The sequence below is a fragment of the Taudactylus pleione genome, unplaced genomic scaffold (assembly GCF_031769625.1).
Source record: "Taudactylus pleione unplaced genomic scaffold, aTauple2 ptg000138l, whole genome shotgun sequence".
Classification (NCBI taxonomy): domain Eukaryota; kingdom Metazoa; phylum Chordata; class Amphibia; order Anura; family Myobatrachidae; genus Taudactylus; species Taudactylus pleione.
In genome coordinates, this window is record NW_028284540.1 from 5,497,184 (window position 1) to 5,524,532 (window position 27,349).

A 27,349-nucleotide genomic window follows, 5' to 3' on the forward strand; every position below is an offset into this window, starting at 1 on the left:
TTATACATTTTGCTTCAGGTGACTGCTGTCGTACTTCATCCTCATCGCTAGGGACTGGTGGAGGGTCAATTGTTTAGTAAAAGTAGTGATGTTCCTACTTCCTCTCTGGGATGATGAACAACTCCCAGCAGCAGCAACAGCACTAGGAGGAAGTGATTCTTGATCTTTCCCTATTTTATTTTTATTGGAGAAAGTTTGGTCCTCCATTTATGTTATATTGATATATACGTGCGGCTAAAGCGCACACAAACACAGAAAATATTTTTTTATTTTTGCTGGAGAGTAGTGCACTTTGTGGGTTACACCACCCTTTAAGAAATGAGCCAGCCAGCTCTTTACTTATGGGACACAGGCGCAAGCTTGGCGCTGCTCCTTCGTTGATGCACGTGCAGCCACAGTGCACACAATTCACAAACACAGAAAATAATTTTTTTTTGGTTTGGACTGGAGTGTACTTTGGGGGTTACAGCACCCTTTAATGGTCAAGCCAGCCGGCCCTTTACTTATGACACAGGCGCACGCTTGGCACTACTTTGTTGATGCACGTGCGGCTACTGCGCACACAATTCACAAACACAGAAAATATTTTTTTTTTTGGTTTGAACTGGAGTGTACTTTGGGGGTTACAGCACCCTTTAACGGTCAAGCCAGCCAGCCCTTTACTTATGACACAGGCGCACGCTTGGCACTACTTTGTTGATGCACGTGCGGCTACTGCGCACACAATTCACAACACAGAAAATATATATTTTTTTGGTTTGGACTGGAGTGTACTTTGGGGGTTACAGCACCCTTTAACGGTCAAGCCAGCCGGCCCTTTACTTATGCGCACACAATTCACAAACACAGAAAATATATTATTTTTTTAGCACTTGGGGGGAGCACCCCTGATGGACAGAGCACCCCCTGGACAACACTACAGCACCCCTTTAGGACTGGGACACTGCACAGGACTTTGGAGTGGACACAGCCCCTATGGAGAACTGACTGCACAACACAGTCCAGCCAGCCCCTATGGACTTTGAAGTAGTGGACACAGCCCCTATTAACAACAGCAGCACAGCACAACACAGCCAGCCCCTATGGACTTTGAAGTAGTGGACAACAGCAGCACTACACTACACTACACTACACTACACAGCCCAGCCAGCCCTAACTCCCACCCTCCCTCTTCACTGTCCACAGCCGAGTGAGAAAATGGCACCGACGCGGGTACCTTATATAGGATCCAAAACCCGCGAGATTCGGAAGGCGGGATGATGACGTTTTGCCTCGATTTCAGATCCGAGTCAGGCGGGAAAAGTCGAGCCTGACTCGGATCGGACTCGGATCGGGGGGGCTCGGGCGGGTTCGGATTTCAGAAATCCGAACCCGCTCACCCCTAGTGGTAATACACATTTTTAATTATATTTGACAACATGTCTATCATTCCCATTTTCTCCCTATGTTGTGAAGATGCATAAAGATGCAATATATAGATCATAATGGAGATCACATGTAGATGTATTAACTTCAGTAATAGTGATATAACTAATAACAGAAGAGAAATGTCTAGAAATTCACAAGTCAAAGCTCACCCTGTTTTGAGCTCCTCTGCTGTGAAAATTGCTTCATTACAGAAGGCATTGTTAAAGAGAGCTGTTTTCTTTCCAGGTTGCTCAGATGGGATGGGTACAGGATGCCGGCGCTTAGGATTCCGACAGTCAGAATACCGACAATTGTCTGTCAGTATTCTAACCCTCCCCCTCTTCCTACCCTAATTCTAACCCTCCCTCCCTGGTTCCTGACCCTAACCTCCTCCCTAGTGCCTAAACATAACCACCCCCTCACCACACCCTAACCCTCTGCCCTTAGTGCCTAACGCTAACCCTGCCCCTAGTGCCTAACCCTAACCCCTAATGCTAACCCTCCCCACTACCCAGCTACTTAATTTCGGGATTCCGGCGGTTGGGATTCTGAGAAGTGTTGGTATACCGGAGCAAGCATTCTTACCACCAGGATATTGACCACATCCCACTCAGATACCTTAATCTATTTCCCAATTCCTCACAGTGTAGTAAAAAATTCTGTTTGCTGTGATTGGTTCAAAATTTACAAATTGGGTCAAAGTTGGTTTTATTTAAATTCTGTTAGGAAATTGTGATCTATTTTTTAACTCTTTATTTGTTAAAGGAAATACATCAGTAATAAATTATATAAAAAATACAAACAGAAACAATTCCTTTGTATTTTGTAGTTTTAAACAATAGGCAGAGTAGGGGAGAATGGAAAAGGAAGGGATATGTAGAAATCAATCAGAGGTCTGTAATCTGGGAGAAAAAAATAATAAATAAAAAAAAATTAAAACATGAATAGAGTTAATGGCAAGAGAGAAATAAAGAACATAGTCATTCTTGCATAATCTGAAGATGTGGAAACCAGAGGGGGGGAACCGAGGGCGGCAACGAGCATGCAAAAAGACCACATAATTATGAGGTATACTGGTCCAGGTGGTGGTATGCGATGACAGCCTTTGCTATGGTACTAGTTTCTTAGGGCTGAAATAGAAAGGGGGAAGGGGTTTTCCAACTACTAAGATTGTGCTGCAACAAGAATATGAGAGAACAATTTATTTTATTGAGGGCTCACATCTGGAAATGGATGAGATAGGAGGAAGGACCAGGGGTCCAGAGATAGTTGCTGTTCTGAAGAGAGTTAATAATGGAAAGGACCTCATTCCAAAATAAGACAATATGAGGACAAGCCCACCAGGTGTGGAGAAAGGTACCTCTTTGACACAGTTCCGCCAACAGCTTGGAGTGGAAATAGGGAACATTTTAGAGTCTGGTCATTGTGTAAAATACTACAGATAATAACGTTTATATGTAGTTTCCTTAATTTGTGATGAAATGGAGCTTATGGCAGTTCCTTTTCTCACCTTCTTCCAACAGGACTCATCTGCAGGTGGACCTAAATCCCTCTACCACTCCCACTCAAGGCAGTTCTGAGAGTCACAGGTAGCATCAATCAACAAGTTGTAGATAGAGGAGATAAAACCCTTATTTAATGGAGAACTGAGACTAAAACCTTTCAAAAGGGGTGAGAGGTCACAGGGTATCAGCCTGGGAGAGGTACATCATTAAATGGCAGACCTGAAAGAGTTAAAAAATAGAGGCTGTAGTGAGGTTAATTTTTGTTGAATATCTACCATAGGTGCCCAAGTGTTCTGAACATTAATGTCATAGACCAATCAAATCCCTGTTTGTATCCAGAGCTTAAAGTGGGGAGAAGAGACCCCAGGAAGAAAATCGGGATTGTTCCACAACGGGACCAGGGGAAGATGGGAGAGGATAATTTATAACGAGTTTGACAGTAGTCCCATATAGACATAAATAATTTAAGAGAGGAGATGGAATGAAGTGGATCAGGTCTGTTGACAGTTGATAAGTCCCAAATACAGGCCAGAAAATGGACACCAATGTAATGGACATCCAAGTACACTTAAGCTATGGTATCACTGGGGGGGTAAGTAGCTGATCCTTGGCCCAAATGGCTTCCTCCCCTTAGTCTAGGTTAAGAACATCTTATAGAGATTATGGGAGTCTTGTCCTTCCAAACAAATCTTAAGAAGGAAGATTGCAGATCTTTAAAGACCACATCAAGGATTCTAACAGGGAGGATTTGAAACATATTTGGGAATCAGATTCATCTTCAAAGCAATGATCCGCCTCAGCCACAAAAAGATGTATCCTCCCCAAACAGCCAGATCTTATTTCATTCTGGAGAGAAGCTGGGGAAAGTTCTCTTGGTATAAATTATCATATTGTGAAGTGATATACACCCACAGATATTGCATTTCATGGTATAGTCTGATTGTAGGCAGGGCCTCAACAAGGAAGGGACATGTAACAGCATAGCCTCAGATTTAAAAACACATATATAACCCGAGAGAATATCGTACTCATTCATTAGCCTTTGAAGGGATGGCAAAGTCGACAATAGTGATCTATTTTGAATATACGTTGTTTATTCTCATCTCTAATACCCCTTACCCACTTATCAGCAATTTGCAATCTCTATGGCAGCAGCAGGCAACGCAATGCGGAGTGTTAGAGCTGAGAATGGTGTTTCAAAGTAAAATAAAAAGGATTTCTTCTAATCTCAATATTTTTTGTCTTTTAATGAGTCGTAGTTAAATTATTACTTTTCTTTCTCTCTTACTTGTTGTTAATTAATTTAATTTAATCTAAATTATCATGGTTCAGAAAAGCTAATTTTTTTATCACATATTTTATTTGTTTCTCATTGGTATTTTTTGGAAGATTTTCTGCACTATGAGACACCTACTGTATTTGATTTTGATTTCTCATTTATACTGTGCCAGATATCATTCAGACATTAACACCTACAATAGTTTCCAACCTGCTCTGGTCTGGATACTACCTTGTTTGACAGTGACACCAGTAGCCATGGAGCTCTTAGCAGAATGGATAGAGATAATCACTGCCAAACACAATAATAAGCCAGAGAATACTGTAATTAAGCTTTTTTAAAATATATTTTTGAAAATCAAATTATGGCTGATAATTAGTGATTACATCAGATTTAATCTGTGCAGGAAAAAAAACTGCAATATGATTCTCTCTAAATTAGTAAAGTAAAACCTACAGTAAAATGAATATGTACATATACAGTAGATGAGTATGTTCTACAGTTATCAAGGATCACAACTGTATTGTCCTACAAAACAAGACTTGAAATACAAATACACCGTCAATAAAATTAATGTAATTGCTTTAGCAAGTAGTTCACATAGGCTTCTATGCACTCACTAAGCAAATCTCTTTGAAATCCATAATCCATCTAAAAATATGTATATATATTTCCAGGGCTAGGAGTCGGAATAAACAAATCTGCTCCTGCATCATTCTTATCTATTTTTTCCTGCTTTGATAGTTTTGTTAGCACATCACAATAAAAAACAAATTGGTATGAGGGAGAAAAATAAATAAAAACCTTTACAGACTACAATTTTCATTCCCAATCCCTATCTGTCCCCTTTTTGTGGACAGAGTAAAAGGTTCACTTACAGTATGTGCTTAGCTGTTGTGGAATTCTGTGTGTGTGCAGGGTCCAGGTCCGCCCACCCCACCCCTCTTACCTGTCAGTGGCAGGTACAGGGAAGCTACTTCTGCTAAGGAGCAGCAGTTTCCTCTGCCTGCATGATATGTAGGAGGGCGTGATCTCATTGATCGTCGCCAATGGTCCCTGGCTGAGGAGTGCATGGTGCTCTCCTGTGCAGCGTGCGCATACTCTTTTTGGTAGATTTTTTTGTAGTTTGTGTGGCCATCAACCACGATTAGGCAATGCAATCTACAGTACCCAGGCCCTGCCTCACTCTTTACAGCCTGCATGCATGGTGTATGCTTGTGCATCTTGCTTTAAACACAGGGTTTGATTTAGAGTTGGGAATAGAGTAAGAAATAACAAGTAACTGTGTACCTGGATCAACCAGGTTGCAATGCAAAGGGTAAATTTTTTACATGTGAGGTACTGGCTGCTTTTGTATGTAGCCCACAAATGCTGGATAGCTTTATTTTTACACTGCAATTTAAATTTCCGTTTGGATACACCCCTTCTAAATCTAAATCTCTCTGCACATTTTAAATCTGCCCCACCTGCAGTGCTGCATGTTTTTACCAAGCCACGGCTGTACTGTAACTAGCTATGGGCAACTGGTGCTGCCACACAGGGTGTGGCCCTATGCTGCCCCACAGCCCTTGCTTCTGGCTTGCAGGATGTCTGGAATGGCACCCTGCAGCCATAATCAATGCAGCAGTGCCACCCACAGTGTCCATTGGATGCTACAGGCAGGTACCCTGCCCTTTGCTTCCCAGAGAGTTTTGAAGACTTTCCGCACACTGCTGCTGGAGTTACGGGTGCCGGTGGGGCTTCACCCCCTATGCATGACATGATGACATCATGCAGAAATGGGCAAGACCAGCACCAGGTAGCCAGAGCAGTAGTTACGGTGCAGTACCAAGATGCACAGTTACTTGCTCTTTCTTACTCTAGTCACAATTCTTAATCAGGTCCACAGTGTTCTCCATCTAGTAAAACTAGAAATAAACTGTTATGCCATGTACGTGACCCTTTGGAGTTGAGGGATGGAATTTCTTGGCTAGATGTGGCTGTGAGGCAGCTTTGAGAGGTGGAATTACTTGGCTAACTGTGTCTGGTGGGCCATAGGATATGAAGCGGCCTTTGGGCCATGCAGCAGCCTTGAGGCCTGGTATATATTGGCTAGCTGTGGCCGGTGGGCCGTAGGATATGGTGCAGCCTTTGGGCCATGCAGCAGCCTTGAGGGCTGAATAAGCTTGGCAAGATGTGGCAGATGAAGATCTGTACAATAATAAAGTCACTGACGTCGGTATGCCGGAGGGCGCACTGAACACGCTGGAGTGTCATTGGGTTGACACAAGCTGCTGACGCTGTAGTGTGGCCTGTGCTGCTGGGTTCACACAAGCAGCACACGCTGGGCTGCATACTCTGGACAAAAAGTACTGTCCATGCTGCCTGGATGACACGAACGGCAGATGATAGGTATGCGAACCATGCCACTAAAATGACACTAACGGCAGGTAGATGATAAGTGAACCGTGCTGCCTGGATGAAACAAACGGCAGAATAACACAATAGACAGAAGTACTATTCAATTAAAATGTATTACTCCAATAATTGAGTATAAAGATTTAGAAAACCACTACAATCCAGCAGCTAGAGTTGGTGCTTATGGTGGAAACACATTCACGGAGTTACCTTATGACTTACTAGGAAATTCAAATGCCTATGTAATATTTGCAACAAAATATAAATTAATAGTGCATAACAGAAACATTGGTGGAATATTACTGGGAGGCAATTCATTTCTGCCTCTAGTAATTACTAATAATTGTACAGAGGAAGTTCAAGATATGTTCATATGGCTTGCTATTTAGGGAAACTGACATTTCTTTCAGCTCACACCAATGTCATAGGTCTAAAATATGTAACACGTGGTAAATGTTTATTATCTCTGGATTATAGATCTTATTTATTTTTTCTATTTTAGTTTAGTATAAAGTATTGGTTTAATTTTATTGAGGACTCCCATGTCTCAATGTGTACAACCACAGGATTATCAAGAGTATTACATGTGGATTAGCTAGAATAATAAATCCTATCAGTATTGATATCGCTCATAATTCAAGAATGTAAGAATGTAAGAGAAGAGATGCTAAAAAAACAGAGTAGCTATTGATTAATTATTATTAAAGTTGGAAGTCTATGTGAACATCTTGGAGGAATGTGTTATTTTAAGATTACTAACAATTATAACCAAATTAAAAAAGAAAGAGAATCATTTTAGGATACACCAGAAATTATGAATAAAAATGTATTGACTAGAAAGCTTTTAGTAGGATGAATCAAGATCTTGCCAGAGGGTTTATACATATATCACACTGTAATGATAGGCTAAACAGTAATTGTCTTAATGCATGTCAGGGTTAGGTGCCTACAACAGGGTTAGTGCACCAACACAGCAGTTGATTTTGAATCTGGGTACATATATATATATATATATATATATATATATATACCAGTAACAAGGAAGGGTGAAACGTCAGTTCCAGGATACATACACAAACTCCTATTCCCCCTTTTCCTTGCTTACCTCTTGCATGCACACTCACATTGACATTTTGCAAGTTAGTACCTCCTCTGTGAAAAATTATGATGGAAAAGGACCATCTTCTCTACTGTTGCTCCCACTCTTGCTCTACTATAACCTGAGGGGGATGATGCGCCCTTCACCATCACCATGACTCGGGTGTTGATTCACACATGCACTCAGGGTTGGTACTATATCCTATGATACTCTACTTTCATTTTTCTATCTCACTAAGAATAAGAAGTATTTGCATTTGATAATTAAGGTGTTAAAGATGATTAACAACAGGGTGGACTGTTAAAGTTAAAATAAAATGCTTCTTTATTGCTTCATTGATTGTGATTTTTTTTGTGAATACATTAAACTGTCTTTAGCTGATTATTGCAGTGACCACAATGCCTCAGAAAGAGTTAACCATATTATAAGAAGTGATTTTAGCTTAATGGGACTATGAGCCTGAAAGGACATATTGGCATTATGAGTAATGGAGAAGAACATAGAAACTTATTCTGATACTGGATTAATTATGGACCACTAATAAAGATAACATGATCATACCACCTGGAATCAAGATGGACAATGAACCTGTTGACATGAAACTCTTATGAACTATAATGAACTACTTTATACCCCTAAAGTGAAGACTCTGCATATATTGTCATGTAACACTTTAAATTTCCCCTGGACTTATAATATTTGCCCACTCCCCAGGACTCCCCTCATTATCCTATCACTTCCTTACCACTGCCCTTAATAATGTATCCACCAATCATGTTTCTGTAATATGATGTATTGCAATGTAATTATGTACACCCTTTTCATTAATTATTGTTATTGGAGTGCATAAAATGTATTGTAGATGGATGCTGAATCAGAATATCTTCCTGATATCTCATTGTACATGGTCCATGTCTGTGCACACAATATTATGGCTGGACCCTTTAATTAAATATACTTTTGCTTAAACCACAAGCTGTCTTGATGAAGATTTAACATTAACAGGAGCTCAACTGGGTGACAGGAGACTATGCCAGAACCGGAAATACAAAAACTCAATCACTGGCATGGAGTGAAGGGCTAGCTGTAATTTAACAGATAGACGGTCCAATCTAAGCAAGGCCTGCAAGTCTCCCTAATTACAGACTAGTGTGCACCTGGCCTGTGCACACAGACAGGACAATTAATTAGTGTGCTGCTGATAATGTACACAGACAGACAGTAATTAATGAACACTTTAGATCAGCAGACAGACAGGAAAAAATGCAGTGTCTCAGTAGCAACTAAGACTGGGGACTGTGATCAAGGTGATCTGCTAACTGCAGAACCTAACAGTACCCCCGTTCCTTGATGAGGGGTTAAGAAACCCCTAGACCCTGGTTTTCCTGGAAAGTTCTCAAAGAATCTTCTCTTCAAGGTAGGAGCATGCATAGATCTTTCTGGAATCTAGGAACGCTCCTCTGGTCCATGCCCTTTCCAGTGGACCAGAAATTGAAGTCCTCCACAAGAAATTCTGGAGTCCAGGATCTTCTCCACAACAAATTCCGGACACCCATGGATGACTACTGGTGGAGGCCTGATTGAATGCCTAGGAGTAAACCTGGAGGAAAGGAACACTGGCTTTAGGAGAGAACAATGAAAGGTACTGTTGATCCTATGAGTTCTTGGTAACTTCAACTGAAAGGCTATCGGATTAACCTGGGCAATGATGCAAAATGGTCCAATGAACATATGCCCCAGCTTTTGTGACCTCTGGCTCAGATTGATGTTCCTGGAGGACACCCATACCAAGTCACCGACTCTGAAATCACAAGGTCTCCAATGTTTGTTATCTCACACCTTGGACCGACCTTATGCTTGAAGGAGAGCATGATGTACCTTCCTCCAGACTGACCGTAGCCTTGATACAGATAATGAATAAGGAGTTCTGGTTGTTGAGGATTCAAATGAGTTACTCCTTGGATGTATTGCATAGATGCAATAAAAAGGAGAGACAGAGGAAGCAGAATGGCAGTAGTTGTTATATGCAAATTCCACAAAGGGCAGATGTGGAACCCAATTGTCTGGGCATTTGGAAAGAAACAGCAGAGGAACTGTTCCAAAGACTGATTGGCCCACTCCTTCTGACCGTTGGACTGTGGTTGATAGCCTGGGGTTAAGCTGACATTGACACCCAGATCGGCACAGAAACATCTCCAAAACCGGCCAACAAACTGCGTTCCACGATCTGAGACATATCCACTGGAAGTCCATGGAGCCTGAAGTCATGGTGAAACAATAGTGCTGATAACTCTTTAGCAGATGGTAACTTGCCCAAGGGAATAAAGTACACATTTTTGGAGAACCGATCCACGACGGTCCAGATGACAGAACAACGCGAAGACACAGGAAGGTCAACAACAAAGTCCATTGCAATATGTGTCCATGGCTTAGAGGGCATAGGAAAAGGATACAGCAACCCTTGAGGAGTGGTTCAGAGAGTCTTGTTTCTAGAGCAGACATCACTTGCCAAAATGAACTCAAGAGTGTCTCAAGACATGGACTGCCACCAGACAGAATGAGACAAAAGTTCCAAAGTTCTTGCAATGCCTGGATGACCCCCTGCTTTTGAAGAATGAAAATCCTTCAATACATCCTTGCATAGTCTCTCAGTGACAAAGACCACTCCTGATGGTTTCTCAAGAGGGGCTTCAAACTGACAAGAGCTAAGAAAATATGCCAGGGTCCTGGTAACAGCAAAATTAATCCTAGAAACTGGAATGATGTTCTCTTGAGAGGCCTGTCATGCTTGCCACTGAGGGGTTGAAAGCAGAGGTCCCAGGTTGGGGAAAAATTTGGAGGTGAGAGGCCTGAATGTATGATCTTCTCATCCACAGAGTTTTGACATTAACGAGACCCTACCAAAGGTGCAGAGTCAAACCTACTGGGAGGTGTTCACCAATGACCCCTACCAATCAGGATATGGGTTTTAGCTACTCCCATTAGGCAAGTTGATCTGGTATCCAAACCCTGTGGGAATAGACAAACTCACAGACAGTGGCCCAAGGAATATGCCTCCCAAGAGGCACAGCTGCACTAGAAATTGTTACTTGAAGTACCCACAGGTAGAGGTGTGTAGACACACTATTGCCCTGAAGAAGAACTCCTTGGTATAGAACACAGGCAGAGGTGGTATGACGCACTGTAGCTCTGGAAGGAGATGCTAAGCTGTACACAGGCTGAGATGTTATGGCTCACTGTTGCGCTAAATGTAGTACTGGATTTGTACACAGGCTGAGGTACTGTGACACACTGTTGCACTATGGTAGTACAGAGTTTGCACACAGGCTGAGATGTTGTAATGCATTGTTACACTGAAGATAGCATGGAGTTGGCTCACTGGTAGAGGTGGTAATATTGAGTGGCACACAGGCTGAGATGGAAATGATGCACTTTTGCACTGAAGATAGCACAGTGTAGTACTCAGGCAGAGATGGTCAAAACGCACTAGAGAAGACATGGAGGTAATCTCATTGGAACATGGAATGAGGACTCAACTAGCATACACTAGGAATGACAAATGTTGTTCAGGCAACTTCCTGGAGTTCTGGAGCTGAATATATACCCACAGATAGCAGCTATAAGGAGGACAGCGTCAGCTGACCGAGAGCAAGCTACAATTGGTAGAGATACTGTCACATGAGAAAGGACTGTCGTGGTGGCGCCCATGACAGAAACTCCCATCTCTGAACCACAGGGCCTCCCATGGAATCCTATAGCACCTAAGACAGAATTCTCAGCGCATCCCCCGCTGCCGCATCAGATGTCTGACCGCACGAGAAGTCAGGGGAAGCCAGCACAGGTTAGAGATGGCCGATCCTAGGCTGAACCGGTATTCAGCCATTTGAGAAAGCACATCTCCCACCAATGACGCATCCACCTCCAGAGTGAAAGATTTGTCAAGCTGAGCTTGGTGAAAAATTGCGGCAGTACAAAAAGCAGTTTTCAGGTTTTGGAATGCTTGGACCACTGCCAGAGTCCAATGGCAAGGATTAGCTCCTTTACATGTGACTGTAATTGGCACAACCAGAGAAGAGAAATTAGAGATGAACCTCCTGTAATAATTAGAAAATCCTAAAACAGTTGGGTAGCCTTCAAGGAGTTAGGTTGATGACAATTCTGGATAGCACTCAGCTTGCTTGGATCCATCTCCAAGGACTTCCCAGATATAATATGTCCCAGAAATGGCACAGCAGATTGTACTTGGAAAGTTTTCCATGTAGACAATGGTTTCTACGGCGAGATAGAACCTCCCGTACATGACACTGGTGGGATCGTAAATCTTCTGAAAAAATTAAAATGTCATCTAGGTAGACTGTGACAAATTTATAAATAACATCTCTGAAAATCTCATTCACATAACTTTGGAAATCTGCAGGAGCGTTACTCAATCCGAAGGGTATCACCAAGTATTCAAAGTGACCATTTTGAGTATTAAACGCAGTTTTCCACTCATATCCAGCCTTGATACGGATTAAATTGTATGCTCCATGGAGATCCAGCTTTGTAAAGATGTGAGCCCCATGCACCTTGTCAAAGGGTTCCGAGATGAGGGGAAGAGGATACCATTTCTTGACAGTAATTTGATTAAGACCACAATAATCTAGGCAGGACCTGAGATGTCCATCCTTTTTTTGTATGAACAAAAATCCAACTCTAGCAGGTGAAGAGGATGGTCTGATAAACCCTTTGGACAAATTATCTTTAATATATTCAAAGATTGCTGCAGTCTCTGTAATGGAAAGAGGGTAGACTCGACCACGGGGTGGCAGTTTCCCAGGAATAATCTCTATAGAACAATCTCCCGGATGGTGAGGAGATAACTTGTCTGCAGCCTGTTCGCAGAGGACATCAGCAAAGTCCTGGTAAGACTTGGGTAGGCAGAGAGCCGGAGAATCTTTTAATTGATCTGGAACAGAAATCTTGGAAGAAACTTACTGAGTATGTACAGGAAGTATGCAAGACAGAAAACAATGAAGGCAATTCAGACCCCAGGCAAGAATCTCCATATTAGACAAATTTAATGAAGAATCATGTTGTTTTAATCAAGGTAAACCTAGCAGTAGTCCATAGAAGGACCTAGGTAGAACTATGAACTCCAACATTTACTGATGAAGATACCCAACACAGAAAAACACTGGAGTGATAACAGAGGAAATGGACTCTCCTAGAATGATGTTGCCATCTACCCCTGAAAGGGTCAATTTGTTGGGTAGAGGAGTAACTGGTATGTCTAACATTTGTACCAATGTCTCAGAAATTACATTTCCAGCAGCATTGGAAATCACCAGGGCTTTAAGATTCTTTGTCTGGGACCTCTGGGAAAGGGATACTCATAAAAGGCTATCCATAAACTGGGAGGGCTTGATAACCACCCCTAACTGAATGCTCCTGACTTTAGTTAAGGTCTCACATTTCCCGCAAGAAGAGTGCAATTCTTAAGCATGTGTTCTGGAGCAGCACAATACAGGCATAGCTTGTTCTGAAAGCACCAATTCCATTCAGCTGGGGTTAACCAAGATGTATTGACTTGCATGGTCTCCTCCTTGTCAACAACAGGAGAGGAAGAGTGGGCACTTGGAAATGGCTGGTCCTGGAAGAGATCTCCTTGTCCCCTACTCACCCACCATTATCTATGATGTAGGTCAATTTTAATACAAAGAGATATTACATTGGCGATGGACTCTTGAAGATCTCGAGAGGCTAGTTCATCCATTATTTTTTCAGAAAGCCCATCAAAGATGGCTGCTTTGAGGGCTTCCTGGTTCCATTTTAATTCAGAGGTGATGGTTTGAAATTGGACTACATATTGTCCAATGTTGAAATGGTGTGAGTCCCCTGATGGACATGAAGAAGATCAATCAATCTGGGCAGTACTTTTCAGTTGCATGAAAGGTAGGGGTCATACCAAGTAGTAGCACTTTGATGGTAACCCTCAATGGTGCAGGGGGTTCATCAACCAATGTGAGATGCAGTTTAAGTGTCTACCCCAGAACTTCCATACCTGCAGGTCCAAGTAGAATATGTCATCTCCCTGTTGATATGAACAGCGTTGGACTGGGTCTCTCCACTTTGGGTGTGAGCAAACCCTCTACTGGCTAATTCTGAAAGTTTAATTTCTTCTTTGAAATTTTTTTTTGATGAACCAGGTCGTTCTTCCTCAGCTTCCTCTGACACAGGTGAGGACAAGGACTCTGGATTTAGGCCCAAGGTTTTGAAAAAAGCAATGTTCATAAAGTTCTCCGCAGCTCCGCTGTCAATAAATGCAGGAACAGAGACCTGACTGTTGGACAGAGTGATTACTGCTGTAATGAGAACCACATTTTCTGGGGAGATGGATGCAAGGCCTAGATGTACATCCCCTAACTCATCTAGACCTTGACTTTTCCCGACTTTAAAGGACAGAATTGGGCTATATGTCCTTTACCGCTGCAGTATAGGCACAGACACAACATACAATACGTCTCCTATGTTTCTCTTTGGTAGGAAGATGAAATTCTCCCAGTTGCATTGGTTCTTCAGAGTCGAGCAGAGGCAAGGAAGGCAGACTCTTCTCTACACAGTGCTCCCAGAGTCTTTGATCGACACATATAGCCAAGTTCATGAGCTCATATAGAGAACTTAGGGAAGGATACTGGAACAGGATATCCTTTATTTGATCTGACAACCCCCAATGAATCTGGCTATGTAAGACTGGGTCATTCCAGCCAGCATCAACTGCCCATCTCCTGAACTCTGAAGTATTGTCCTCAGCAGCTCCATTCTCCTGTTTTAAAGACCTAAGACTCATGTCTGCCATAGCCTCTTTATCCGGGTCATCATAGGGCAGACTCAAAGCAGCAAAAAACGAGTCTATGTTCTGCAGTGGACTAGCTGGACTAATGGAAGGGAGACCATAGGCCTAAGTCTGTGGATCCCCCTGTAACAAGGAAATGACTATCCCAATTTGTTGGACCTGAGAGCTGGAGGACCTGGGACAGAGCCTAAAGTAGAGCTTACAACTCTCTCTGAAATATAGAAAATCCTTTTGGTTTCCGGAAACTGATCAGGCAGATTTAGTTTCAGTTCTGTCACAGCAGGAACTGTCTTACCCTGGGTCTCCTCTACCCAGACACAGAGCTCCTGCACTTTCTGCGTTAGCAGTTGAACTAGTGCGGTCAGAACCTGGGCATGACTCTGAGTTGGCTCCATAACAGGAGATCACCAAAAAATACCCTCAAGATAAATAAATTTGGCCTGTGATAATGTTATGTCACATACGTGACCCTTTAGGGTATAGTCCCACTACTGCCTTGGGGGCTGAAATTTCTTGGCTAGATGCAGCCGTGAAGCAGCTTTGAGAGCTAGAATTACTTGGCTAATTGTGGCCAGTGGGCTGTAGGATATGAAGCGGACTTTGGGACATGCAGCAGCCTTGAGGGCTGGTATATCTTGGCTAGCTGTGGCCGAAGGGCCCTAGGATATGGTGTGGCCTTTGGGCTGTGTAGCAGCCTTGAGGGCTGAATAATCTTGGCAAGATGTGGCAAATGAAGATCTGTACAATAATAAAGTCACTCACATTGGTACGCCAGATGGCGCACTGAACACGCTGGAGTGTGGCCTGTGCCGCCAGGTTGACACAAGCAGCTGACACTGTAGTGTGGCCTGTGCTGCCGGGTTGACACGAGCAGCTGATGCTGTAGTGCGGCCTGTGCCGCCGAGTTGTCACAAGCAGCACATGCTGGACTGCGTACTCTGGACACAGAGTACTGTCCATGCTGCCTTGATGACACAAACGGCAGAGGACAGGTATGCAAACTATGCCACCAAGATGACACTAACGGCAGGTAGATGATAAGCGAACCATGCCACCTGGATGACACAAATGGCAGAATAACACAATACAATAGACAGGAGAACTGGAGCTCAACTGGTTGACAGGAGACTAAGCCAGAACTGGAAACATGAATATTCTATCACCGGCATGGAGTGAAGGGCTGGCTGTAATTTAACAGGTACAGGGTCCAATCAGATCAAGCCCTGCAAGCCTCTCTAACGACAGACTAGTGTGCACCTGGCATGTGTACACAAACAGGACAATTAACTAGTGTGCAGCTGATACTGCACATAGACAGACAGTAATTAATGAACACATGAGATCAGCACACAGACAGACAGGAAAAAATGCAGTGTCCCAGTAGCAACTAAGAGTCGGAACTGCAATCAAGATGATCTGCTAACTGCAGATCCTAACATAAACAAGGAATGCTTAGTCATTCAGGGCCTGATTCAGAGCCGCTCACTCTGAATCAGGGTGGGGATTTTTTTTTTCAGCCTCCAGGCCACTCGCTGGGTGACCGCTCACAGTTTTTGCGAGCGGCCTGGTGATGGTCACAATTATCGCGACCAGCGGGCTTGCGAGGAGACCCTGTGGTAGGGTCTCAGCTATCGCAAGCCCAAGTGAACTTCCTGCTCTACAATACCATGAACATGCACATGTCATGGATGCATGATACCTCATATATAGTATTGCTGAATGGTATAGATCGACAATGTAAAGGTCAGCACTCAATAGGTCAAAACCAGATGGCCGACATTCTATAGGTTGATAGGGACAAGAGATCAACATTTCAGAAGGTCGACAGAGGTAAAAGGTCATCAGATTCAAGTGGCCAATGCACAAATAGTTAGCACATTTTTGTTAATGTTTTTTTTAACATTTAGGGTTAGGGTTAGGCAATTGTGGGAGGGTTATGGTTAGACTGCCAGAGGGGATGGTTAGGTTTAGTCTAGAGCTATGCTTAGGCACTACAAGGAGGGTTAGGCACCAAGGGGAGGGCTAGTGTTATGCACTAGGTGGAGGGTTAGGGATAAAAAAAAAAAAAATGTGTTGACCATTTTTGTGTCAACAATATGTGTATTGACCATTTTAACCTGTAAACCTTTTCACCCTGTCAACCTTCTCCACTGTCAATGTTTTGTCAGTCGACTTTTTGTACCTGTCAACATATTGCACGTCAACCATCTTGTGTCAAAATATTCACTGTCAATGTTTACATTTTCAATCTGTTATATTACACCCTACTGAACATGGATGAGAGTCAAGTACTCACAGTGCTGCTGTATACTTATCTCAGTTGCAGCTTGCTGAATTGCTGCACAGCTCCAGTTGTTCTTAGCTCAGCACAGTTCAGTAAGGCAATGCTAGGGGTAAATTTACTAAGAATCGAGATAGGTCGAGATGACCATCTTGGGTGATTTATTCAGTTTTTTCCTGCTTGCAAATTTACTAAAGGCAAAGTCGGGTGAGTTAGAGAGAGATTTTTCTCATCTCACTCGTAAAAAACTCGGGTGAGATAGCAATCTCGAATCAAATCAGCATCGGGCCAAATCAGAAGCACTCTTCACCTAAAACATACATCTCTCAAATTTACCAAGAATCGTGATGACAAGCTCGGAAGAGATAGGAACAAACTCTCTGTCAAAATCACTTTTCAAATCTCAACTCCCTGAGCTGCAAGATGGTCAGAAACATACCCAAATCATTGTGATTTGTGTATGTTTCTTTGTGTAAATGGTTAAAATAGGGTTAATTTAAAAAAAAAAAAAATGCGAGGTCCCCCCCAAAACACTAACCAGCCCCAGGCTTGCCAGCCTGTCCGGTTCTTAATTTACAGGGTAAAAAAGTGTAGGGTTCCACTGTAAATTATGAACCAGCACTAGGCAGCAGGGACAGAGCTGGTTTTAAATATATGTAAAAAAAAAAATGATGTGAGGTTCCTCGTATATTTAAAACCAGCCCTGGACCCTTTCTAATGGAAGAGTGGGGGGCTAATGCTACAGCCAGGGGTGCCCTTTCACCGGGCCCCCCAGCCGCAACATCAGTCCTGACCACTAGTCAGCCCAGGCAAGGGATCCCTGGGGAGTTGAGTACCCCTCCAATAAAGGGGTACCCCTCTCCATGGCACCCCTGGCATACGCTGATAGCCCGGGACAATCCCCGACACCCCTAGGCGGTAGGTGGCGGGTTGATTGTGTTAGTGTAGTGTAAAAAAAAGAATAATTCACATTGTCTTTACAGTAGAACTGCCCCGCATGCTGGTACTTGGAGAACCACAAGTACTACCATGCGGGGCATTAAGGGCCCACTGGGACCTGTGGTTCACCTGTAAAGAAATGTGTAAAAAAACACAGCACACACCATGAGAATAAAGTTTTATTACATATATACATACACACACATACTTACCTGCTGCCAGATGTTCACGTCCCCTTCCCAACGTAAAGTATCCATTGGAATTACCTGAAAAAAAAGCCAATACTCACCCTTTTGTCCCTCGTTGTACTCCGCAGTAATCCAGAGGGGCCCGGCTACTCTGTAGCAACACGCATCAGCATGTTGTTACAGTAATAATAATGAGAACTGAGGCTTTGAGCTCTCATTATTGCCGGGACATCAGCCAAGCAGTGGTGGTTTACATTAGCGTTGGCTCATTGACTGGGACCCACGTGGAGTAGCCGCTCATTGGCTAAGTCCACGTGGATCCCAGCCAATGAGCGGCCGCTAATGGAAGCCACCGCTGATTGGCTGATGTCCCGGGTATAATGAGAGCTCAAACCCTGAGTTCTCATTATTGTTACTGTATCAACATGCTGATGCGTGTTGCTACAGAGTAGCCAGGCCCTTCTGGATTTCTGCGGAGAATACCGGGAGACATAAAGGTGAGTATTGGATCTTTTTTAACAGGTAATTTGTTGGGATACTTTACATTGATAAGGGGATGGGAACATCTGCAAACAGGTGAGTATGTATAAGTGTGTTTATGGATGCAATAAAGCTTTATTTTCATGGTGTGTTGTGTGTTTTATTAACCATTTCTTTACAGGTGAACTACAGGTCCCAGTGGGCCCTTAATGCCCCGCATGCTGGTACTTGTGGTTCTCCAAGTACCAGCATGCAGGGGAGGCTTGCTGGGACCTGTAGTTCCACTGTAAAGACAATGATGAAAAATTGAATTTTTACACTATACCTAACACTATCAACCCGCCACCCACCGCCCAGGGGTGGAGGGGATAGCCCCTGCCTTTCAGCCTCAGCCAGGGGTGCCCTGGAGAGGGTGACCCCTTTATTGGGGGGTCCCCAACTCCCCAGGTATCCCTGGCCTGGGATGACTAATGCTCTGGGCTGATCCTGCGGCTGGGGGGCCCGGTGAAAGGGCACCCCTACCTGTGGCATCATTCCTTCATTAGAAAGGGTCCAGGGCTGGTTTTAAATATACGGAGGACCTCACGTCAATTTTTTTCTCTGTATACTTAAATCCAGCTCTGTCCCTGCTGCCTGGTGCTGGTTCTTAAATTACAGTGGAACCATACACATTTTTTCCCTGTAATGTTAAGAACCAGAAGTAGCTGGCATGTCCAGTGCTGGTTAGTGTTTTTTGGGGGGGAACTCACAGCATTATTTTTTAAACATTTATCTATTTTTTAAGTATTAACACACAAGTAGCAAGCACATATCTCACTGACATGTGCTGGCTGCTAGCTCAGGAAAGATTTGCAGAGGGAAAACACTGCAATCTTAGGTGAGTAATCTCCTGCAAAATTAGTTACTCGGGAGAGATATCTCATTCTGCCTCACCATCGGCAAACTCGTTTAGCCTCAAATCGCATGTTGGTAAATTTGGAATAAAAAAAGGGATTAAATCACCCAAGTTTTAACGAGTACCAGGGAGATAAATCACTTTGAATATCGGGACCATCTCGAATCTTAGTAAATTTACCCCCTATTCTCAGTTATGTGCAGCTCCTCCTTATTGCTGAGAACTGCCTGTTATCGGGAGGCAGGACAGTCAGAGCAGCCCTTATCCCATCCTCCAGGACAGCTCTAGAAGTAACCACAGCAGCCGGGGAGGAGGGCTTCAGAGAAAACACTTGTGACCTGATGCAGATGTCAGCTTTGCCATCCAGGTAGATCTGTGTTAGACTTCAGTTCTCCTTTCCCATCAGTCACTTTGCTGGCTGGCTTCCCTGTACCTCAGAAAATGTTCTCCATTGTCTCCTGAGTTAATCTGCTCTGACGGTTTCCACTTCTCTCCAACTATTTATTAGAGATGAACGGGTTCGGTTCCCAGATAACCGAACCCACCCGAATTTAGCATATCCGAATCGGATCCAGGAAGGCTCGGAGGTTCCCGCCTTACTCGGTTCTCGAAACTGAGGCAAAACCATAGAGACGGAAATCTCGCGGTTTGCAAGCTTTCATCTCTATGATCAATGTAGCATATAGGGACCATGCGACAAATGCCATTTCACTCCGGCTGTGGAGACTGAACAGGGAGGGTCGGTATTGTAGGGCTGGGGGAGGTGTTGGTGCTATCTGCTGTGTCCTGGGATGGTGCTGATCCATTCTGGTCTCTGGTCACGGTGCTGGCACTTTCACTGTGCTGTCTGCTGATCCATTCTGGTCTCTGGTCACGGTGCTGTCACTATCACTGTGCTGTCTTTCCTGATCCATTCTGGTCTCTGGTCACGGTGCTGTCACTGTCACTGTGCTGTCTGGTGATCCATCTGGGTTGTCTGCTGTGTCCTGGGCTTGTGATGTGTCCATCTCTGGGCCCAAGTTCTGGACTACAAAAAAAAAGTAAAAAAAAAAAATCAAAGGGCCTGATTCAGAGCCGTTCGCTATTTGCGGTCGTTCGTTCAAAAATAAGGGGTGGCTATTCAAATGATCAGTTCGCAAATTGCAGTCTGTTCACACCTCTAAGTCTGAATGAGCGAGCAAAACATACGCTCGTTTATTTGTTAAAAACGCCCCCTGGCCGCACGCACCATACGTCATGTTATTAGATTAATCGAGTACATCGACCAGCGTATGAACTGCTCGCTATTCTTGTGGTTGGTTTTTGCTACCACAATCTTGCGAGCAGTTCTGGCTATAAAATAACCCAGTGACGTGGTCAATGACGCTGCTGTATTAATTATGCACACCCATAAAACGCCCGTTTTGACCTTTAAGCACGCCTGCATTCGGATCTCCACTCCCCATTTTCAAGCACCTTCCCCTGTTACCACCCACATACGCCTCATTCTGTCACTCAAAATAGCAGGCATTCGCTATATTGCGAGCACATGAATTTCGGCCGCACTGACTGGTTCACGCATGCGTATAACGATCCGTACGCATGCGCAGATGTGCGAACATCGCTCGGAACGAGCGTACTGCCGCTAGCGAGTGGCTCTGAATGAGGGCCAAAGTGTCTTTTTATATTTTTCTGTGTGTGCATGCATTAACAGGCTTAACCACAGTAGTGCACAAGAGCCACCCAGCAACGCACGTTGCAACCTTGTGCTGCCTGACTACAGTAGTTCTTAAAAAAATACAATAAAAGTGTCATATTTTTTTCTAGTTTGTGTGGGTGGGTTTTCGTCTTAACCGCAGTAGTGCACCAGATCCAGCCAGTAACACACGTTGCAACATTGTGCTGCCCAATTACAGTCGTTCTATTAAAAAAAACAATAAAAGTGTAATTTTTTTTCTTGTTTGTGTGGGTGGGTTTTCGCCTTAACCACAGTAGTGCACAATAGCCAGCCAGTAATGCAAGTTGCAACCTTGTGCTGCCCGACTCCAGTCATGATCAATTGTTACTCTGGGGCCAAGTTCTTCTGGAGCTGACAAAAAATATAAATCATCATTTGTCGTTTTTTCTAATATTTTTGTGTGTGCGCACGACTGCACATGTGTGAATTTTGTAACCGCACCTTGGCCCTCATTCAGAGCCGTACGCTCTGAGGAGAGCGCACGCTCTGAATGAGGGCCGCCCTCCATAAAAATGGAGCGTCCTCCTGGACGCTCGTATAGCTGTGGGTCACCACCCACAGCCTATACGAGCGTGCAGTTTGATGGCCGCGATGGTCGTGACCATCGCGACCATCGAAACTGCGAGCCGGAGCCTGCGGTTGAGGTTTTCAACCGCAAGCTCCGGAGTGATTTTGGCTCTATCAGAGCCAAAATCACTCCCACTGATATCACTAGTGATGTCAGTGGGCCGGCTTCTGACGGGAGGCGTTCCCGTGGGAACGCCCCCGTCAGAGAGGCACGCCCCCGGCACGTCCACCAAAGGGGGCGTGCTGTCAACCAACATCGACAGCACGCCCCCTTTGATCAGACACAATGAGCGAAGGACTTTCCTTCGCTCGTCGCGTCTGGCGCATGCGCACGATGGAGCTCCCTCCATCGTGCGCATGCTCAGTGCAGAACATCGACCCACTTGCGAGTGGACAGCCACTCGCGAGTGGGTCTGAATCAGGGCCCTTGGCTACACTATTGGTGATTGTGACACTGCTTCAAGACTGCAGAAAAAATATGAAGGGCTGTCACATGACAGGAGAGCAAGGCCAAGAACCACATGTTGTAGCTGCTGCCAGCAGTGCAAGGCCGTCAACTTCCTCAACCTCTAGGAAGGCCCATGCCCCAGGTCTTAAGTCATACCATCGATATGGTAAAGCAGGTTTTACTGAAATTAAGAAACATTTTTTTAAAGGATATTTGATTTTAGATAAATAAAAAATTGGCAATATGCCATTCACTACATGAAGTGGCAAGGAAAGGATAATGCCTTGGCCTTCTTACTTTATGAAGAAGACTGCTGATTCTGATAGCCCTTCTGCTTGTAGTAGTAGTAGTGGTGGTGGTCCAATTAAAAATGTGAAAGTTGTTAAGACAGCTCCGGGAAAAACCAACTGTGTGCCCTGAGAAATCGAAATCACAAATCCCCGAGTAGAGTGCAAGTGTGTCCGCGGTTGTCATGTGTGAGCCCGACCTAAATACTGGTGTACTGGAGGATCCTCCAAGTTCCAACATTTGTGTGCCTTCTGTAAATGTGGGGAAGGGCAGTCAACATCTTGCACACGTAGTCATTGAGGATGCTTCTGTGGAATTGCACATGGAGGAGGAAGATATTTTGGTGGATGAAGGCACAAAGGATGATGAGGATGTTGATGATGAAGATGTTGGTGTTGGTGATGAGGATGTTGATGCCGAGGATGTCCTTTGTGTAAGTAAGGCAACAGCTGTTGCCCATGGTTTGAAAAAGCAATAGCCCATTATTGTCATGCCAGGACAAAAGACAAAAAAATCTACTTCTCACGTGTGGAATTATTTCCATCCCGATCTGGACAACAGTTGTCAAGCCATATGTGCCCATTGCCATGCAAGAGTGAGTAGAGGGAGGGACCTAAACCACCTAGGAACCTCCTCCTTGTTACTTCACTTGGAGCGCATTCATCAAATATCAAAGTGTACATTGCCAAGTTCCAAAACTCAAATCGTAAAAAGTCCAGTGTCACCTACCGGCTACCTCTCTGTGAGATCCAAGCACCTTCGATCCCCAACACCAACACCTGCATCATCAACATCCTAATTTGTCATCGAGAGTAGTCCTGCTGCATCCAGTATTGGTATTCCAAGCATGATTGACTCCTCTCCTATCCATGATGCCTCAGAAGGATCCTTGATGACTATGCCTGCTGCTGCTGCAGCTGTTGCTTTCAGTGTATCTTCATCCCAGAAGGGGACCAGGCGGAAGACTACTTGTAGTGTATCCTCCAAAAAACAATTAACTGTTAAACAATTGTTTGCAAGGACAAACAGGTATGACAGCAATCACACAGTTGCACAGCGGATCACTGACGCCATAATAGCTATGCTGGTATTAGATGTGTGTCCAGTACCATTACTGCAGTGGGTTTTCAACAGTTAATTCAGGTCCTGTGTCCTCGCTACCAGATCCCTTCTAGACTCCACTTCACTAGAAGAGCAATTCCAAATCTGTACAAGGACATTAAAAAAACCTTATTAATGTCCTCAGCAATGCTGTTGTACCCAGTGTCAACTTGACCACTGATATGTGGACAAGTAGGACAGGGCAAACTAAGGATTACATGACTGTGACAGCCCACTGGGTAGGTGTATTGCCTACAACAGCAACAGCAGCAGCGACATCTCCCAAAAGACAGCTGATACAGAGGCAGGCTACTCTTTGTATAACTGGTTTCACTAAGAGGCATACCACTGAGAATCTCTTAGAAAAACTCAGGGAAATCATTGCTAAATGGTTTACCCCACTTGGATGCTCCTCGGGATTTGTGATTTCGGACAATGCCACCAATATTTTGAGAGCATTACATCTGGGCGAATTCCAACACGTCCCATGTTTTGCTCACACAATTAATTTGGTGGTGCAACAATTTTTTTAAAATGACAGGGGCGTGCAGTAGATGCTCTCGGTGGCATGCAAAATATCCGGACATTTTAGACATTCGGCGACTGCTTGTCAAAGTTTGCATGACCAGCAGGTACAGTTAAATTTGCCCTTCCATCAGCTGAAGCAATAGGTAGTATCTCGGTGGATTTCTACCCTCTATATGCTTTGGCGGATGGAGGAACAGCAAAAGGCTATCCAGGCCTATACAGTGGACTATGACATATGGCGTGGAGGGTGAATGCACCTTACTCAAGCGCAGTGGAAAATAATTTCCATGCTGTGCAAGGTTCTCAAACCCTTTGAACTTGCCACACGTGAAGTTAGTTCAGACACTGCCAGCTTGAGTTAGGTCATGCCCCTCATCAGGCTTTTGCAAAAACAGCTGGAGAACTGAAGGAGGAGCTGAAATGGAGCAATTGCGCAAAGTATGTCAGACTGGTGGATCAAGCCCTTGATTCACTTCACCAGGATCCAAGAGTCGTCAATCTATTGAAATCTGAAAAATATATTTTGGCCACCATTCTGGATCCTTGGTTTAAGTCCTACCTTTTGAGTTTTTTTCCAAATGCCAAATTATAAAACTATGCATAAAACTGTTGGTCAAAAAATTGTCAGCTGCAGCCGCATGTGAAACCCCTTCATGTCCTCCTTCAGTTTCAACAGTTGCCAGGAAAAAAAATAATTTTCCTTACAGAATGCCTGCTGGTCAGTCACCAAAAAATGACATCTGGTCGGGCCTGAGAGAACTGCCTACTAGTGACATGTCTTCTACCGTGACTACGTGTGATATGGTCTCCATTCACAGAATGGTGGAGGGCTATTTCAGAGATAACATCCTAATAGACATGTCAGACAGTCCCTTTCAGTACTGGCTGGAAAAAGAGGCAATTTGGAGTCCCATACACAAACTGGCTTTGCATTACTTAAGTTGGCCACCCTCCAGTGTGTATTCCGAAAGAGTTTTCAGTGCAGCTGGCAAATTTGTCAGTGATCGGCGTAGGAGGTTACTTCCTCAAAATGTGGAAAAGATGATGTTCATTAAAATGAATTACAAATTCCATGAGGAAAACCTCAACCAACAATTACATCAAAAAATGACAGAGGCGCCTATGGTGGAATCCAGCGGGGATGAATTAATATTATGTGAAGAAGAGGATGTACACACTGATGGGAATGACAAGGATGAGGATGATGACAACTTGTAATGTAAAGCCAGTTTGTGTATGGGATTATTTTCTTTTCCATGTCCAAAGCACATTGTCAGCTTGTTTTATGGGGGTCCAAACAAACCAATAATTTTGGCCACAATTGGCAGTCCTTGTTGCTAAAATGATTGGTTTGTTAAACTGTCCTGTTTCATATACAACATAAGGGTGGGTGGGAGGGCCCAAGGACTATTCCATCTTGCACCTTTTTCCTTTCGATTATGTGCTGGTTGAGGCATTGCTGCCTGACATTTTAAATTAATGTTATGGTTGGTTTAGGAACCAATGATTTATTTTTAAATTAATTTATGATCAATTTAACAGCCAGTGGCTGCACCCAATTAATTGTTTTAAATTAATTTATGATCAATTTAACAGCCATGGGCTGCACCCAATGAATTGTTTTTAAATTAATTTATGATCAACTTAACAGCCAGGGGCTGCACCCAATGAATTGTTTTTAAATTAACTTATTATCAAATTTACACCTGGCTGTCACTGTCATTGGCGTAGCTGTGCAGGAGTGCTGTGCTCCTGTCTGTCGAGGAGCTGTTGCCCAAAATAATAAATAAACAATTTTTTTTGCATGCATGTCAGCCGCACCTATCATCGGCATAGCTGCACAGGGGTGCTGTGCCGCTGCCTGCCAAGGGGCTGCATGAATATTGCAATGAAAACTTTTTTTTTAAGTTATTGGGTTACAAAAAGTTTTTTTTTTTAATCTTACATAGCATAAATGTTATCCTAACAGCTTATAAAGTTATATTCTCTAAAAAACTAAAGCCTATATTTGTAAAAAAAATCTAAAGCCTAATTCAGCCAAAAGAGAGACTGACACCATGGCTAAACATAAGAGTCACCTTCTGGATGTGAATTGTCTCATTTGCATGGGGAAAACACAACCCTCAGATGAGATGGATCTCAGCCAGTGGACAACATTGAAATCACCATTAAAAAGTCACAATGGAACACTACAGTGTGGAGAATCTTTCTTCACAGTCAGGAGAGGCCTCAGAGAACATGAAAAAAGATGCTCTAGGTGCTGAACTTCAAGGGATTTCTCCATCATGTTCTGTAGTGTGGAAAGGTTTCATTCACATGTTTTCTATAAAGCAGTTCAAAGTTACAGCTTTCAAAGTGTCTGGTAATTCCTGGCAAAGGTGGGTGTTATTTATAGCCAAAGATTATTACAAGCAAAGGATTCATCTGTCCGGAATCTGTCTTGGAATTCATGGTTCGTATTTGGCCTGAATGCACTAAGACATCCAGTGATTCTATCACTGTGTTCTGTAGCCCACTTTATTCCTACCTGAATCATAAACTGAAATACGGAATAGTAAGCACAGACAACATGGAGGCCTTTGTTATTCCGCTGCCTGCATGCCAACCAATACCTCCCAGACTACACCCACTGGGGGGACCAGGTCTTGATAATGACCATCCTCATCTGTTGCTAGGCCTTCTTCTTCCAACCCATCCATCCTGGACTTCCTGTTCAAAAAGGGTAAGCAGGGTACAGAAAGAGGAGCTAGATGTCCCCAATGACATTTTTTTCTTCTATCATAGATGACGTGGAGAGATAAGAGCTTCAGATGTTGGACTTGGAACAGGGGCTACCATCTATTTGGCTTCCATCCAGAGAACAGAGCTCTTTTCCTCAGGAACTGTCTATGCCTGAGCTGATATGTAGGTAGTCTCTGTCTGTTGGTAAACACCCTTCAGGAGATGGCAACCCAGAATAACAACAACAACTATAATAATGTGTCCACTGATAATACTAATAACCAGCCTGATCCCTTAACAGCAATATACCCCATATGGCGAACTCATAACATAACACCCAGTTTGCAGTTTCCTTATGACACTAATCCAGTCACCATGGTTGATCAATCAGCCATGTGTGGTCTACCCAATTTTTGGCCTTCTACATTTTATTCTCATTCACATATCTAAGAGAAGTGGACAGTGGGAACAATGGCAATTTGAAGGCCGCTAACTAACTCTGTTTTTTTCAATGTCCCTGTACAGGTCGTAAAATTCCGTTACAGAAAAGAAGGTTTGCAAAGGATTATTTAAGTCAATTGTCTATTTATTATTTTTGGAAAGCACGCTTCCTGGTCCCTTTTTGGGATGAAAAAAAATCAACTCCCAGCAAGCAGGCATGGTGCAGCCGCACA